The 6,765-nt window shown below is 42.8% G+C and overlaps 1 long non-coding RNA gene across 1 annotated transcript; it reads left to right on the top strand.

The window, feature by feature from the left end:
- The first annotated feature begins 5,899 nt into the window (after window positions 1–5,899).
- On the top strand, window positions 5,900–6,477 carry LOC134979733 (uncharacterized). The gene is made up of 2 exons (XR_010190289.1): window positions 5,900–6,083; window positions 6,193–6,477. It is a non-coding gene; the product is annotated as an uncharacterized LOC134979733 (long non-coding RNA).
- The last annotated feature ends 288 nt before the right edge of the window (window positions 6,478–6,765 follow it).

The raw sequence follows: 6,765 nt of genomic DNA on the forward strand, positions 1-6,765 counted from the left end.
GTTCATTTTAATGGACATCTCATTAAATTGTCGAGTCAGGACCTGTACCTGATCGACCACCTGTTGCAAAGTATTTTGAGGGGTATGCTCCATATTCCCACAAAATTTCAACAGGAGTAGGGCTGCTGAATATGTTACGCACACCAGTGCTAACAGAAGTATACCGGTGAATGAACAGAGAGGGATGCGAGGCAAAACGAACTCACAGACAGTATAACACAACATACACAGGAGGTGATGGAATAACTAATAAACACAAAATGAACGGGGAAGCCCAAAGGCTCAGGAATTGGGTGTCTGCCTAGTGTCAGGAATGCTCAGATGGAATAGAGCGGACAATGAAGCGAGATGTAGTGATTTAACATGTGGAGCACCCAAAATGAAGTTGCTAAGAGCAACAGGAAAAACCCCAAAGGGTTACCAACGGGTGTGGGAATAAACTCCTTGGTCAGAGATAGAAATATAGACTCAAGGAGAGTATCCACAATCCTAACCCCCACTTGCAGGGCACAGGTTCAGCTTACTGCCACTAAACTGACACCTGGACGCCCTGCACAGTGAGGGAGGATTAAGCAAGCAGGTCTGAGAGTACAGCTGCAAACCTGCTGGGTTCACAGAATAGCAAAAGAACCCCAGCAGGTTAAACAACTGACTCCAGTCTTACTGCTAGGTCCGGATTGGCAGAATGAAGTACCGAATCCCAAGGCCTATTCGCAGTAAGCAACAAGTAAATACAAAGTCACACAGTACTAGCTAACTCTCTGGAACTGACTAACAAACAAAGATTCAGCAGCATTTGCCTAGCCTGAGAGGATGGTTTATATAGCAGGTGCTGTCCACGCCCCACTCAGACCTCACAGACTGTGAGCACAAAACCAGCGCCGGATTCCCTGCAGTGCACAGAGCCTGTAACCACTACACAGTAAAAACCCGGACCGGAGTATCAGCTGCGCTCAGGTTACTTCGCTAACACTTGCCTCCCGGTTCCCATGGCGACGTGGCAGTACAGAACAGGAGATCCTGACACTCTCCAAGGCTTAGACCAATACAAAAGATTTAATGAGAGCTCAAAAACTAATAGTGTAAATACACAAATTATATAGGCTAGTTTGATAACTAATTCTGATATGGAACTATGGATGATTGCTATATTGCCGCAATCAGATTATTTGACACTGAAAAATAACTTGGTATGAACTGAGATTGCTAAGGGTAAAAATGAACCAACTTTTTATAATGAGAGGAAGGATGTAAACAAAATGTGGCAGATGCAAATGTTAATTTTTTATTAGTTATTTATTTTGTCATCTTTGTTTTTCCTGACTGGTCATGCTTACTGTCCATTAAACAGACTGTAAATGATGCATTTAAAAAATACTGGATGCATTTCAGGTTAGAAGTGAAAAATTGAAGTGGGGAGGAGGCTGCATTTCACAAAAACAGTAATTGCTGCTAATGTTGTACAATGATTTTGTGGAGGGATTGAGATCAGACATTAAAAACCAACCCACTGTAAATGTGCCCTTATTTCAGTCTACTAACTCTCAACAGCTAGCCAACATAACCAGCCTGCTTGAGGATAATTGGATTCATAAGTAGAACATTTGCATATGAAACTGATGAATATCTAGTTAGAAGCAGAACAGAAGACTTGCCAAAATAGCAGTGAGGGGCACGTGAGGAGTAGATTTGATAGAGCTACTGTAACCTGTTATAATTGTGGAGGCAGAGGACAGATTGCTAAAGAAAACTCATGAGAAGAGGGCGGGGGGGGGGGGGGGGAGGGGTCAGCGTTCCTTTCCCTCTTGGGCACAATAATAGAAGACTGAGAGACAGAATCCCAATGTTGACATAAAATGTTAACTGAGGGCCTAATTCAGACCAGATCGCTGCAACGGCAGCAATTGTAGTCTGAAGCCCTTTGCCTAGTGAGCATGCACAGCGGAAGTACTGCGCATGCGCACCCAGTGAGAAACAAGTGGCTGATTGACAGGCAGAGGCGGCCACGGGGTGGGAGGGGGCGTGCTAATGGTGCTAGAATACCATTGGTGGGGCGCAGTCCAGATGATACAGGCGTGTCTGGACCATTGCATGGGCAGACTGTGACGGCTGGGTGACATCACACGCAGCCACTGCAACCCAGAACGCGGCAGGTAGCCGCCTGTCAGCGCAGTTATGCTGCGCAGGTACGGAGCTACTTGGCGGGTGCAAAAGCATTGCCGCCATGCAATGCTTTCACACCCATGTGGGGGGGAGGGGGGCAGGGCCTGACAGGACCTGACATGCGGGGCAGACTAACCCTTTGCTGGGCGTCCCCCCGCACATCAGAGAAACTGATCGTAGATGTGCTAAATTTAGCACATCTACAACCAGGTCTGAATCACCCCTAGTGTGAGCCACTACTATTGTTATATTGAAAGCTAATCAACAACTGTATGAATTTCTTATAAACACATGGGCTGCAAGATCACGATACCAACAATCCAGATGCCAGTTACTGAAAAAAAAACTTTCAGACAGTAGCTATAGCCAATCAAATTATCAATCTAAAAGAGACATACAGAATACAGATGTGTCCTCATACATCATTGCTGTAATTGCGCCAAAGAGCCCCTCTCTGCATGCTAGGTCCTGTGAGACTCATAGTGTTGGGTGGCCTGTTTGCATCCTTTTGGCTGAAAATGTACCTAGTTGCAATGTGATGTGACTAGAATGTAACAGGAGACTGTCCTGATTAATTTGATATATTACATTTGTATATCTATGTGCGACTGAGTCTTTGAATCTGTATATGAAGTGTTACGATGCTGAGGCCATGGCTTTTTTCCATGCAAAGTTCCATTGTACTTCATATGCAAACTCAGCCGCACACAGATACTGTATAAAAGTATCAAATGAATCAGCACAATCTCCTTGTGCCTCCTAGTAGACACCAGACACAAGTACAGTGCACAGGACCTGGCAGCTCACTCGTATCAGACATCCCGCACTGGTGGAGTATTGAGGCCATATGTATGAGGACACATCTGTAGGGTCTTATGTAATAGCCAGGGAAATGTAGGCATCGGCACAATTCTGTTGAGTTAGTTGGTATTTTTAAAGCCTGGTTTTGCCTTTAAAATTATCTCTGCTTTAAAAAGATAGGTTTAACTCAACAGAATTACATCCGTGAATGCATCTCCCAGACTATTACATAAGGTCCATTGTGTCCCAGAAACAATAGGTCCTCTCCAAAGTGATCATTTATTTTTTTGGAAGGCTGTGGACACACCCGTTAATTTATTGGGGAGATATCTTTTGTGCAAACTAAAGTACAGTATAATTACAAGTGTCAGAGTGATAGACAGATACAGTTAGACATAAAATTAGAACACTCACATAGGGCATTGATTCGGTGTATCTGTGGCCCCTTTTCAGTCTAGACATAGCAGCCTGATTGGTATAGCATAACAGTGACAAAATTACCTGATGGTGAAGAAACCCATTATTAGGTTTAATTTCACACATCCGAGCACTTCCAGTGGTTCTCTGGTCTGCAAATATCCCCAGAACTTTTATGCAGTGGTTGTACAGTATGAGCTTTGATTCTAAACAGGAGATATATGACATTAAGACCTGCATGCTGAGCTGGCACCCGTGATATAGAATACCACTCTGGTGGTTAGACACATGGGGGTATATTTACTAAGCTCCCGATTTTGACCGAGATGCCGTTTTTTCTTCAAAGTGTCATCTCGGTCAATCTCGGTCATTTACTAAACACTAATCACGGCAGTGATGAGGTCATTCGTATTTTTTGTGAAGTTCATGTAAAAAATTACGAATGAATACACCATCGGTCAAATTACGCCTGTTTAGAGACGAATCTCGGTCATTTACTAACCATTCGTAATTGTATTTGCTGCCGTGAAAATGCTATTGCGGCCGCATAAAATTACGAGTCGCATTTTTTTGCTAAAAAAAAACGCGCCAGCCTTTGAAAATCGCGTTTACATGTGAACTTAATTATCCATTACTCCCATCTGATTTTTTGGGCCTATAAAAGTGTTTCAGGCACATTCTGAACTACTCTCACTCTGAAATGGCTGCTGTGGTGTGTGGCAATGTTTTTTTGTTGGCTGTGGGATACGTTAGACTGCTCCATGAGGCTTCCAGGAATCAGGACCAGGTAAGTGAACATGGCCAACAGGTTGTCCAGGTACCGCGGAGGCTGCGCCAGCCTCGTTTATTTAGAGGGCGTTTAAACTTAAATGCATTGTCCGATGATAGGGTCATACAGATGTTCCGCCTAAATAGAAACAACATTTTCCACCTGTATGACCTTGTCAAACTGGGCATAGACCCTGAGACAGCACGCTCTCGCTCTGTCTCAGGCCTACACAAACTCCTGGCTGTGTTACACTTTATGGCTACTGGGAGCTTCCAGGCTGTGGCAGGCGACGTCATTGGGATCTCACAGCCCACCTTTTCAAGATATTTGATGCAGGTGAGTCTAAAAATACCTATGCGGTTCTGGCTAAGTGTTGCTTGTGTAAGTTGAAACACCACAGTATTGTAGAGAATACCTAACATGACACTCACCTTAGCTTCTTTAATGTCCACTCAGGTTTTGGATGTGTTGGAGCCACACATTAAAGCCTCAATCTGCTTCCCTACTGAGGAGTCGGAGTGGAGTGCTGTCAGGGTAGCTTTCTATGAGCTTGCAGGCATGCCCAATGTGCTTGGGGCCATAGATTGCACACACGTTCAGCTGAGATCACCTAAGGGCCGCCAGTATATCTATACTAATAGGCATCTTGATCAATCAACTAATGTCCAGGTGGTCTGTGATGCAAAATTAAAAATTATGAGTGTTGTTGCAGGTTACCCTGGTGCCTGCCATGACTCCTTCATCCTCAGTCAGTCATCGCTCTTCGAAAAATTTGAGGAGGGACAAATGCCTGATGGCTGGCTGTTGGGTATGTTGAAAATGTTATGTGTGTATGTCTTTTAACCACAGGCTAGATTTTGGAGGAGGTGTTTGAATAATCTAACATATGTCCTAATGTTGACTATATCTGTTTTTCAGGTGATGGGGGTTACGGCTGCTACTCTTGGCTCCTTACTCCATTGTCCCAACCTGATTCTCCTGCTGAACACAGTTATAATCATGCACATAAGGCTACGCGGAATGTGATAGAAAGATGTTTTGGGTTGCTGAAGTCACGTTTTCGGTGTCTTGATAAATCTGCTGGCCTTTTGTTGTATAGTCCCTCAAAGGTGACTAGGATTGTGTTCTGCTGCTGTTTTCTCCATAATCTGTGTTTAAGTCAAGATCTTGCACATGGTGAGGGAGAAATCAGTCAGCAAGCAGAGGAGTTAGAACCATCTGGTGACAGTGTGAGTACAAATGTAGGGAGGCAGGTACGGCAACAAGTGATCCTGCGTTATTTTTCTGGTAAGTTTTATTAGGCTGTAATTATCCTTCACTAAACACTTTGCTCTACTTTCTAGTGTGTGTTTTGTTACTTACTGTTTGTTGTTTATAGTGGTGTGTCCATTGTGCTTAGTTGATGCTCAAAAAACATTTACAGTCATTACCCTTGAAAAACATAACTCCATACATACACACCAGCTTCATACATTTTGGAGACGGACACAGGAATGTGTTTTGTATTCTAATTATTTTTTTTTGGGGTTCAAAAAGTTTACATTTATTTTTTTCTCGTGTGTGTGCTTAATGTATCCTCAATTCATATATTTTCAGACAACTAGGTTGTCTAGACCATCCACTAAGACCTTATTTTATTTAAGTAAAGCACCTTGAGCAATTGAAGACGTAACATAACATTGATTGTTGGGTAAAACATGTAAACTCCAAACAAACTAACATCATCCAAAGTCGACTGTGTATATTCTTGCTTATGTGTTTTGTTTCAAAATTTAATCACCAGATAACTGAGGTGATCTGGGCTCATCACTCAGCGAACTCGCCAGTAGTGCCAGTGGTGGCTTGGGTGACACTGCCGATAGCCTTCGCCTGGGTGGGGATGATGGAGGTGCTGAATCAGAGCCAAGACGCCGGCTCTTAGTTGGCCTCCTGGGTAAGTGGGCCGAGACCTGTGATGGCCGCCTTACACGAGGTCGGCTTCCAGAAGCAGAACCTAGGTGCCAAATTTGTAAATAATATTTTGTACTTCTATGTGTTTACAGAATATGTGACTACAGTGAAGACTTACCTGCAATACCGGCATCATCATGACTGGTGTGAGGCCTGTCTGGCCGGCTGGTCTGTGTGACTGTGTAAAAAGTCACACCAACATTATTACCCTGTTTTTTTTTAAAGTACCCAGTGAAAACCATTAATGTACTGTAAGCATATATTTTGTTTGGTTGCCACAACAAAATTAAGCTTAAGAGCTTCTAGATTTGTGATTTAGAGTTGAATATCAAAATGTACTTCATGTGGCACACAATAAATTTATAAGCTGAACAATTTGTGACTCACATATTGCAGAGATTCAGTCCTTTCCAGTTTAAAAATAGTGTAACGTTTTAAATTTTGGGAAGCTTTTTTTGTTTAAATTTTAAAAAAAGCTGTTTGTTTTTTACAAACAAACACACATGTTCCAGCATTAACGGCAATATTATTTTTTATTGTTTATTTTTTTTGAAGAAAAAAAACACTGCACATGTTTATTTCAAACAAATACTGCAAGGAGAAAAATCAAACCAAAAAAAGTGTCCCGACCACGAACTGAAAGGGGAACCATGTTTGCCCATGGG

This window comes from Pseudophryne corroboree, chromosome 1 (genome assembly GCF_028390025.1).
Source record: "Pseudophryne corroboree isolate aPseCor3 chromosome 1, aPseCor3.hap2, whole genome shotgun sequence".
Classification (NCBI taxonomy): Eukaryota; Metazoa; Chordata; class Amphibia; order Anura; family Myobatrachidae; genus Pseudophryne; species Pseudophryne corroboree.